The sequence below is a fragment of the Megascapheus bottae genome, unplaced genomic scaffold (assembly GCF_031878675.1).
Source record: "Megascapheus bottae isolate mThoBot1 unplaced genomic scaffold, mThoBot2.hap1 HAP1_SCAFFOLD_43, whole genome shotgun sequence".
NCBI lineage: Eukaryota > Metazoa > Chordata > Mammalia > Rodentia > Geomyidae > Megascapheus > Megascapheus bottae.
The window spans coordinates 4,125,346-4,137,097 of record NW_028327392.1 but is presented as its reverse complement, the minus strand read 5'-3'; positions in this window follow the sequence as shown (position 1 = coordinate 4,137,097).

Genomic DNA, 11,752 nt, shown 5'->3' with positions numbered 1-11,752 from the left:
CTGGGTGTTTCATCTATTTGTAGAGTGCTTGGCTACCACACAAAAAGACTCCGGTTTGATTCTGCAGTACCGTATACATAGAAAACGCTGGAAGTGGTGCTGTGGCTTGGTGGGACAGCTATAGCCTAAAGAAAGCCTAAGAACAATGGTCAGGCTCTGAGGTCAAGTCCCAGGACTAGCAAAAAAAATGTGAAACAGGCAAAATGCAAGCTGAGAAGACACTGTGAAGCAAAATGTCTTGTGAAGGGTAAGGGGAATAGTGACAGTTAAGTTTGGATCTTACATAAGAAAGGCTCCTTGAGCCTGAGACCAGGCTAGCACTTACGCCTAGTTAGTGACTTGGGATTTGAACAAAAAGTGTGCTGTTTACTACATCCATATGTGAGGTGGGAAGGGAGATTCAGCCTCCAGTATGTCTTTGGGGAGGTCTTCTGTGAGCAAGGAGCTTTGGTCATTGGGCCTTGAAAGGTGACCCTACCTTCCTCACAATGGAACAGAATATGGAACCCTGGTAACTAAGCCACTGTATGTGACAACAAGCTCAAGCCAGCTCCCTTGGCCTGTGGCTCAGGAACCAGAAAGATGTTGCTGTGCTGTTGCCAAAGGTCAGGAGGCTCGCATCTCAGGCATGAGAGATATGGATGTCTCACTTGAAGAAGTAGATGCTGGATAAGTGCCACCAAGCCAAAATTCCAGTATATCAGGCATTTCTCTAGGAAGAAAGCCAGGAAACTCCAGGGCAACTCAGATGAGGTATATTGAGAGGAAACCTATTTGAACCCATCATCCTGCCCACACACTAGAACCTTCTTGTGTGCTTTCAAGTGACTATACTGAGATTAGAGTGTGTCATTTCCAATCTACTCTATTCCAATTCCTCAGTGTGAAGTGTGGTCCCATTCCTACGTTTGAAATATCCACGGTTTTGCCAACATAGTGTGATGGTAAGTCAGCTCAGACTCTGAATGAGCCTTGTAACCTATGGATCCTGGAGGAAGGCCTGTTGGAAATGCTGCTGACAAAGCTGATCCCTGCCTATCAGAAAGGTGATCTCTTTTATGTGGGAAACTTCCTGCACAATTTCAAATAGTGGAGGACAATGTAGTAGTTGCTGGAAATTCTCTTGAAAAAGTGAGTGTTCCCCCTCCAAACCCAGGTTTGCTCACCCCTCCTGGCCAAGTCTTGGAATATTTGGCTCCTCTCTGAGTCTGTTTGGTTCACTGGGGTGTTCACAGGGGAGCTAAGCATGATACAAGTGCACAAACTACTTTATTATGACTGGGACACCATGCCATTTCATTTACCTCACAAGCTACTGGAGTCTCAACAGTGTGCTTACTGAGAAGATGGATTTCAGGCATGAGTAAGTGGCTCCCAACTGCAGCCCTCACCTAGGTGACATCCTAGGAAATCCCATTTCCCAGTAAGAAATGAGGTGTCAGTACTAATGACGGAGGCCTGTGAAATACAGGAGTCAGAGGAAAGGCTGGGGGCTGAAGCACTTTTGAGCCATCAGGGAGGGATTGTGATAGCTTTGCCTGTTAGAACCTGAAAACATTTACATCTTGGTGTGTGGTCCAGTGCTGCCACTTGAACCTGAACCCAGGTCTAAATGCCATCCCTTTGGTGTTCAAAAATTAGCACTGTACCATTTGAGTCATAGGTCAAGTTCTGGCTTTTTGCTGCCTAATTGAAGACAAGTGCCTTTAGACTTTTACTGAATAGACTGGCTTTCCACTGTGATCTTCAAAGCTCAGCCTGCTGGGTGGCTAAGATTAGAGGAATGAGCATTTAGTTCTTTATTTAGAGCATTCACTTATTGATTTATTTAGAGCATTTACTTAGTTAATTTAAGGTGCGTTTACTTTGGACAGATGCATAGAGGCCTCTCTCAGAAGCTTCTGGAAGTGGGGTGTAAAAGTCATCCTGTTCTCGAGTGTCTCTTACCCCCGTCCCAGCACATAAGTGCACATCCCTGCAGGCCAGCCACAGCATTAGAGTCCTGCAAGAAAGGGGCTTTGGTAGAAGGCTCAGGATGGAGAGAGAAGGCTCTCACTTTCCTTGTACCGAATGTGCCCACAGCATCATGTGTTCCATCTATACGATGTGAATGGACTTCACCCCAGTGATTTCTACGAGTTCAAGAACTGCCACACCCTGACACAACTCAAGCTCTATATGAGGCTCCACATGCCGGCTTTGAACCTGCTCTTCTAAACACATACTTTTTGACCAGCTGGAGGAATGTGCGACCAGTAAGACCAAGAAAAAGTAGAAGTCCTGGTGTGGGTGCCTCAGAGCCTGTGAGTAGGAAGCCCATGTGGTCTAGATATTGGTTGGCCCTTACTTCTACAGAGCTTGGCAAAATGCCCTTTATGGGTGGTGTCAGCCAGGTAATGTCTGTCCTCTGAAAGGACTCGGGAATAAGCACTCATTAGAAAAACCCTACACCTCCTCAGAGTTCAGTCCAAACTCCAGTTCTACAGGTTCCTCCATTAGATCCTCATGGAAGTTGAGTGACACTTCAACTTGCTGGTCCACTCTGTCCACTCTGTACCTATTTCCATTCTTAGGTTTGGGTTATCGTGGAAGAGCTTATCCTGAACTCTGGATGAAAAACCCACCAATGGAGCTGGTGACTGATGGAGACAGAGAATCATCACTGCACTCCAGAAAGCATGGGCCTTCTGTAGAAATTACCAAACAGGTTTAGAGTCCTGTGGATATACCTTTTGCTCTGAACCCAATGTGTGACACAGTTGAACCTGCAGATACTATGGAGGAAGAAAAAGAGCAGCCAGATTTCCTTCCGTTTCCTTTCACACTCCACCCAGAGTCAGTCCATCTGAGTCAGAGTAACACTCCACTTATTGTGCAAGCTGAAGGGGCACACGCTGGGCTCATGGAAAAGGTCCCCATGGGAAGCAGCAAGTGTACTCTCAATACTGGATTCATTGGAGGAAAATGAATCCATCCTCACAGAACATCCAGACCCATCCATCTCACTAAAAGAGACTCAATCTCCATTCGACAAACCAGAATCCATCCCCCTCTTAACTCAGGAAGGACATTCTGTTTCTCATGAGGAAGGAGACCCTTCTGAGGACTCTGAAGTAGAATTACTGTCTGAAGGCAACTTGGAGGCCACTCTGGATTTAGAGCTTCCCTGTCCCCTTCCTAAAAAGACATCTCTTTATCTTGCTCTCATGATTCTTGTCAAGTATTCATTGTATTTACTTTGCTAACTATTAAACTCTCATTGTTAATATTATGGTGTGCAGTTCTTCAGTCCTTATTATACTGTGTTTTATTTTCCACTTAGAATGTGAGACCTCAGACACATAGGTCCTGAGAGGGCAAAAAACCAGACAGGTCTGGTCCCATAGAAGACAACCTTACTGGATATACAGGGAACTATGAAATGCATGGAATCACCAGGAATCCAGGCCAGGCCTCCATGGAAAGACAAGTCAGCTACCAAAGCTAAAGGACAGAGCAGATGCCTGGAAATGTGTTTTGTCAATCGGGAGAAGTGCCAGAGTAACTGTAATATTATGTGGGACTCTGTTCTGTGAGTTCAAGTCTGTTTATATATCCATTGTGCTTTGTACAAATATTTAAGAAAATTAAAACTCCACAATAGCATCAAAAATCTACTTTGGCTTTGAATGTGGCCTAGTTGTAGAGTGCTCGCCTAGTATACAAGAAGACCTTGATTCAATTCCTCGGCACTGCATACACAGAAAAAGCAGATGGGGCACTGTGGCTCAGGTGTCAGAGTGCCAGCCTTGAACAAATGTGGCCAAGGACAGTTCCTGGTCCCTCAGTTCAAGCCCCAGGACTAGCCAAACAAGAAATCATACCATTTTTCAAACATTTGGAAATAAATCTGTTTTATCTAACCCTACTTCTTTTTTGCCAGTCCAGGGTGTGTGCCACCAAGCCAAACTACTGGAACCGAACCTTACTATTTTGAATCATTTAATTTTTTTACATAATCATATTTCATGCTGTCTGTATTAATACCATAAACAGTATGCTTAGTGTAATATTTTAAAGGTAAAAAATAAGAAATTAATAACTAAAATTCCTTTTTTATTAGTTTTATAGCATTACTACAATTTTATGAGAAAAATTACCTAGAATGTTTATTTTAGAGTACAAGTAATCCATTTTGATAAATATATCAACCTATATCATTTATTTGAACACATTTTAAACTATTTTTTTTCAGGAATGAAAATACATATATATTTGTTGTAAATGAAATTTATGACTTGGGGGGAAGGGAAAGAGAAAAGGGGGGAGGGGGTAACAGTGTTTACAAGAAATGTACTCATTACATATGTAACAGCAATCTCTTTTTATATCACCTTGACAACAAATTTTTTGAAAAGTACAATAAGTTTAAATGTCTACTTTGGGCAGAATTTTTTTTTTGCCAGTACTGGGCTTAGACTCAGGACCTGAGCACGATCCTTGTTTTTGTTTTTGTTTATTCTTAAGGCGCAAGTTCTATCACATGTGCCACAGCACCACTTTTATCTTTTTTTATCTATGTTGTGCTGAGGAATTGAACTTGGGTCTTCATTCATGCTCGGCAAGAACTCTTCCACTAGGCTTCACTTATGGCCCCAGTGGGAAGGAAGTTTTCCATAAAATATGTAGGAAATATGTACACTAAGGAAAAGCCATCAAAAATAGAAGAAAAATTATATATTTAGATAACGACATGCCAGTATTATGGCAGATCTCTGTAATTCTAGCTTCAAGAGTGGCCTATTTGGACCGGGAGTTGGCTGGCTGAAGTAAAGTGCTATCCTTGAGCAAGCCCTAGAACAGTGCTCTGGCCATGAGTTGAAGCCATAGGACATGAAAAAATAATAATTTAATGCCCGTGACTGGTGGCTCACCCTGGTAATCCTAGCTACCCTGGAGGATCGAGGTTCAAAGATGGCCCAGGCATAAAATCTGTGAGAATCTTATTTCCAAATAATCCAGAAAATTCAAAATGACAATGTGCCTCAAGTGGTAGAGGTCTTGCCTTGAGCTGAAGAGCTTAAGATAAACATCCAGGCACAGAGTTCAAGCCCCATGAGTGAAAAAAAGAAAAAGAAAAAGAAAGCCCTTATCTAAGGCTGGAGTGCACACTACTGGTAGTTTGCTTGCCTAGTATGCACAAAGCCCTGTGTTCAATTCCTCTGTACCACTTACACCAAAAAAAAAGCTGGAAATGACCTCAGAAGGTTGGGTTCTGAAGATCACAGTTCAAAGCCAGGCCAGACACTAAGGTCCATGAAACTGTTACTTCCACTTAAGCACCAGAAAACCAGAAGTGACACTGTGGCTCAAGGTGTTTAAGGTTGTAGCCTTGACCTGAAGAGCCCAGGGACACTGCCCAGGTGCACAATTAAATTCTTACAACCAACAGAGAGAGAGAGAGAGAGAGAGAGAGAGAGAGAGAGAGAGAGAGAGAGAGAGAGAGAGAGGATAGAGAGAGAGAGACAGAGAGACAGAGAGACAGACAGAGAGACAGAGACAGAGAGAGACAGAGAGACAGAGACAGAGAGAGAGAGACAGAGAGAGAGACAGACAGGCAGGCAGACAGAGACAGAGAGACAGAGACAGAGACATCAAACAGTCAGGCACTGCTGGCTGAAGCGTGTAATTCTAGCTTCTGTGGAGGCTGAGATTGGAGGATCTTGGTTCAAAGCCCAAAGCCAGCCTGGACACATATATTTGTGAGACTTACATCACCAATTAACTACCAGAAACCAAAAATGGAGCTGTAGAGGAAGAGCGCTAGCCTTGAGCTGAAGAGCTCAGGGACAGTGTCCATGCCCAAAGTCCAAGCACCATGACGAATCAATAATAAAAAAGAAGATAGCTAATAGTAATGATGAATAATTTAGGGCTGGGAGTTTGGCCTAGTGGTAGAGTGCTTGCCTAGCATGCACGAAGACCTGGGTTCAATTCCTCAATACCACATACATTGAAAAATGCTGGAAGTGGTGCTGAGGCTGAAGTGGTAGAGCCCTAGCCTTGAGAAAATATAAGGACAGTGCTCAGTCCCTGAGTTCAACCCCAGGACTGGCCAAACCAAAAGTAGTAGAGCACTGGCATTGAACTGAGGATCTGAGGAACAGCCCAGGCACAGAGTTCAAGCACCGCAAACAACAACAACAAAATCTATGAAATGCCAGTGGTAGTTTTAAGCTAAGCAAAAATAGAGTAGAAACTGGTAAAATACATATTTGTGTGTAAGCAAAATAGCCAGAGTTATGCATTAGAACAGGATAGCAACTTGAAAAAAAATTGTGTTTTCCATCTCACTAGGTCCTGTCTCTTAATTTATTCAAGTAAGTAAAATGCTGGGTTTTATAATCATTGTTCTGAATATTAGAAAATCATAATATCTCCCATTAACCAACAAAGACCAGGAACTGGGGCTTCGTTCACATGGCCTAGTATCAGGCAAGAGAAGAAAAAATTGAAGTAAGAACTTGAAGTTCTTGATCCAGAACCTGCATAGTAACAGAGCAGCAGCCTGGTGATGGTACCTCACACCTATAATCTTAGCTACTCAGGAGGCTGAAATTAAGTTGTGAGCCAGCATGATGGCTTCCATTCTTTTTTCTACAAAAATATATGTAGTTATCTAAAATATATCTATAGCTGAAAAAAATAAATCTCTCCCAAACAAATCTTCAAAGAAACAACCATCCCATTAAAAGGTGGGCCAAAGCCTTAAAAGAGTATTCTCTGAAGAAAAAATTAAAATGGGCTTTAGACACATGAAGAAATGCTCCATATCTCTAGCAATAAGGGAAATGAAAATCAAAACAACTTTGAGATTCCACCTGACTCCAGTCAGAATGGCCATTATCAAAAAATCTAATAAGAGATACTGGTGGGGAAGAGACCAGGGGGGATCACACCTGCACTGTTGGTGTGAGTGTAAACTCGTTCAACTACTAGGGAAAGCAGTGTGGTGGTTCCTCAAAAGACTGAACATAGAGCTCCCCTATGATCCAGCAAATCCACTACTTGGCATCTACCCAATTGTCCAGAAAAAAGGACATACTAAAGCCACTAGCACAATGATGCTCATTGCAGCACTATTTACCATAGCAAAGATATGAAACCAACCCAGATGCCACTCAGTAGATGACTGAATCAAGAAGATGTGGTACTTATACACAATGGAATGCTATGCTGCCATCAGAAGGAATGACATCGCCTCATTTGTAAGGAAATGGAAAGACTTGGAAAAATTCATATTAAGTGAAGCAAGCCAGACCCAAAGAAATATAAGCTCAATGGTTTCCCTCATTTGTAATAATTAGTTCACATCTAGGACTCTCCTAGCAGAGGATTACAATAACTCAAAAATCTAGGTATATAAGGTCATATAGGATGAGACTAAATGTAAGTATCTCTAGGGTATGGGAACAAGAGCTATATCTTGTGTCATCGTTGCTCTTAATCTTGTGTGATTTTTGTCCTTAATCTACTATGTTATTTCTCATCTCTTATTTTGCCCTTTGGTTAATGTCAGATTGTTACTGTATCTGATTTTTCCCTGGCATATTGTATATCTGTTTATTTGTTTATGTCAAATAGGAAAGGGAAGGGGGGAAACAAGATGATTGGGAAGGGGAGGGGAGAGGGAACTGGGGACAAAAACATGTGGAGTGGAATAAATGTGTGAGAAGTAATGCAGTCCACTACCTGTAAATGTAATTGTAACCCCTCTATACATTACCCTGAAAATAAAAAAGAGACTACAAAAATATCTGTAGAAAATGAGGCTGGATGATGGAAACAACCAGATGCCCTACTACAAAAAATGTGATACACTCACACACACACACACACACACACACACACACACACACACACAGTGGAATGATACATAGGCAACCGACAAGATAAAATAATGGCATTCTCGGGGAAGTGGATGAAAAGGAAAAAAATCATATTAAGTGAAGTAAGCCAAACTCAAAGGAACATAGGCCCAAGAGTCTCCCTCATTTGTCAAATTCAGTAGAAACCTTGGGCTCTGCTACCAGAGATTTACAATAGAACAAAATCTAGAGACATCGTGACAAATAGTATGACACTAAATGCAAGGACCTCCAAGATAAAGAAACAAAACTCATATAATGAGTGATTGTTGTCCTTAATGAACTATGTGATCTCTTATCTCTTTTGCTATCCCTTGGTTATATCATATTGTTACAATAGTTCACCTTGTTTTCTGATATATTTCATATGTGCCTAATTGGTTATTTGAAATTGGATAGGGAAGGGGGGAAATGAACATGAGTGGGGGCAGGGGAAAGGAAATGGGGACCATATCATTACATGGGGTATCAAAGTTTGAGAAGTAATGCACCTTCTATCTGGTGAATATAATGTAACCCTTCTATAAATTACAATAAAAATAAATACATAAAAAGAAGATCTGCACAGAAAAAAATAATAATGGCATTTTTGGGGTAGTGGATGAAATTAGAGTGAATCCTGTTGAGTGAGATAAGTCAAGACCAAGGAACAAAAGGTACATGGTATCCTTAATATATGGATATTAGTTTCAAACAGTAGTAGAGCGATGATTGAATAGTTGATACCCAAAGTTCTGGACATAATTTTGGAGATATAAACATAACTACATAGACATAAAAATCTAGGATAGACTATACACTCTATAGACATGTGTTTTATTATAGATTAATCTGTATCTATGACATACAAAGACTCAGCTTAATTTTTACTATATTCTAAAATTTATGTGCCAGTGATTGTATAGCAATTCCCTTCTTGAATACTTGTTGGTTAAACATGACATTTGAAATATGATGTAAAATTCAATGTTAATAAATTTTTTTAAAAAAGAGGCTAGAGGAAAATAGCGCTAATGTACCTGCTCTAAGTGGTACAGAAATTTTCTTAATGAATCAAGGAGTTTTATTACATCTTTATGCAATTATTTTAGTTCTGAGTGTTCTACACTCAATGCTTCTTCTGGAAAGATGGTATAGCTGACTGTGTAGATGGCATGAAGACATACTGGCCTAAACGTAGAATAAAGCATTGGTAAGTGGCTGTTAGCTGTCCAGACTCTACTGGAATATGTGGAATGAATTTATTAAGCACAATGCAGGCTCTTAGTCAGATCAGAATCAAGATTATGTGGTTTCATGAGATGAATGAGGAAAGATCAGAAAAATCTACTAAGATATCCAGATATACTTTTGAAACTAAGGTATCTGGACTCCTTTTTTTTTCTTTCTTGGTGGGGAGCTTGAACTTTGGACCTGGGCAAGGTCTCTTAGTTCTTTTTCCTCAAGGCTAATGCTGTACCAGTTTTAGCCACAACTCCACTTAGTTTTTGGGTGGATAAGTGGAAAGAAGAATATTACAGTTTTTTTGTTTTCGTTTTTTTGCTTGCAAAGGCTTTGAATTACCTTCTTCCTGGCTAGTAGAATGACAATTATGACCCTCCAGCGCCTGGCTAGTGATTTTTTGAAAATTGGACTTTCTTCCAAATCACATAACTGGTTGCTAGCAAAGTTTTGAAGCCTGACTTAAATGTGACAGATTTTTGTAACTTGGAGACACTCTGTGCTGAGCGTTGGAAATCTACCAGCTGAGTCATAGTGGCACTTCCAGTTTTTGTTTATGTGGTGCTGAGGAATGGAATCCAGGGTTTCATACATGCTAGGCAAGCTTCATTTTCAGCCCAAGGTTTCATGTTTTGTTTTTTCAGTGTTGTTGCTTCTAAGGAACTGTATGATGTTCTTTCATTTTCTTTGCTTTTTACCTCTTTTCTTCTTTTTCCCTTTAGCTTTATTCTCTGTAGTCACTGTGTTGAATTCGGGTACCCTGTGTCTTGTACATAGGTTTATGTGATTTGCGAAAGGGAAAGGGTATAATAAAATGGTAAAAAAAAACAAAGGAAAAAATGTGAACCAATTGAATAGTGATATTTGGAACACACTAAACGGAAATGAACTAAACAATCTTGGTGGAGAGGGGGCTGAGGGGAGGAAAACAGAGAAAAATGAGGGAGGGGATAAAAATTTTCTTAAGAAATGTGTTCATTACTTATGTAACCATATGCCAACTATATATGGACTTAACAAAAAAAATTAACTTAAAAAAATAATTTAGCCGGGTATGGTGGCTCACACTTGTAAATGTAGCTACTCAAGAGGCTGGGATCCAAGGATAGCAGTTCAAATCAGCCTGGGCACTGAAGTCCATGCGACCCTTATCTCCAATTAACCACCAGAATCCCAGAAGTGGCCCTATGGCTCAAGGGATAGGGCAGTAGTCTTGAGCTGAAAAGCTCAGTGACAAGACCTAGGTGCAGAATTGCAGTCCCATGACTTGAATGATGAATGATACTAGCCAGGCTCTGTGCGCTCACACTTGGAATACTATCTACACAGAATCAGGTTTGAATCCAGTCCAAACAAATTGCATGATATTCTGATTTACAGTTCATTACCAAAATCTGGGAGTGGAGCTGTGGATCAAGTGGTAGAACACTAGCCTGAAGCAAAAAAAAACATTTAAGGACAGTTCCCAGGCCCTGGGTTCAAGTCCCAGGACTTGCATAAAACAAACAAAATGTGACGCTGAGTCCTCCATCATTTGGTGTTATAGTTCAATATTCTTGATATGCGTCTTAGAAATTAAGTCCCTAGCAAATACTCTCCCCTGAAATTCTGCTTCATAGCTGATTCATAGAATTTCAGCATCATTACTATCACCTTCCACTTAGCATAGCAGTCTACTACTGAAAATTTGAAGAAAACTTTTGAGTAATCCTAATAAATCTGTGTATCATCTGCACACACATCAAATCAGCAGCAGCTATGTTCTACTATTATCTAAATGTATTTAATCCCTTCTTGAGTTAATGAGCCTTAAAGAGTAAAACATATGAAATAGTTATGAAACTAACAGTCACCATTCTTCTACCTAATATTGTAATATAAGTTTATAAATGCAAGGACTATTCTGAAGTGTGCAGAAGATAGCTTCTAATTATAATATTCTCATGAATTATAGTTTTTAAGAAACATGTTGCTTGCTTTGGGAAAGCAAAGGCAAAGAAAAATGATATAGGTAAGTTCCCTATTTATCAGAAGGAAAATACTATTGGGTTTAGATCAACTTCATTCATTCCGTGCTGATGAAACAAATATTTGCAATTCCTGAGGCCAATCACTTCATTGTGATGCACAATCAGCCAGCTTAGATCAATCTTGCAAAAAAGGAAAGGAACAAATGAGAAGCATTTAAGGTTTCCGAAATGAACCAGGTGGTGGTGGCAGCTCACACTTGTAATTCTATCTACTCAAGGCCTGAAATCCAAGGATCTGGATTAAGTTTGTCTGGGATGAAAATATTCCTGTCTGAAACATCATCTCTGTTATCACAGCCCAGCTGATACACTCTGCCCAACAGGTTCCAAACCCCAAAGTCCATCTCCTATCTGAAATACTAGCAAACGTACTCACATATTATTTCCTCTTTGGGAGATAGTTGAAACATGTACCAGAAACATTTCCCTGGCTTCAGAGTGGAAGTGGAAATATATAATCACTAGAAGCCCATCTAGTAAATTATAGTCAATCATCTTTCCTCACATATTGTTAGTTAAATTGAACAATGAGTGTTTGGATCAGAAGCGATGTGCTTGAGCATACAGGTTGTAAAAGTACTGTAATCCTAGCTA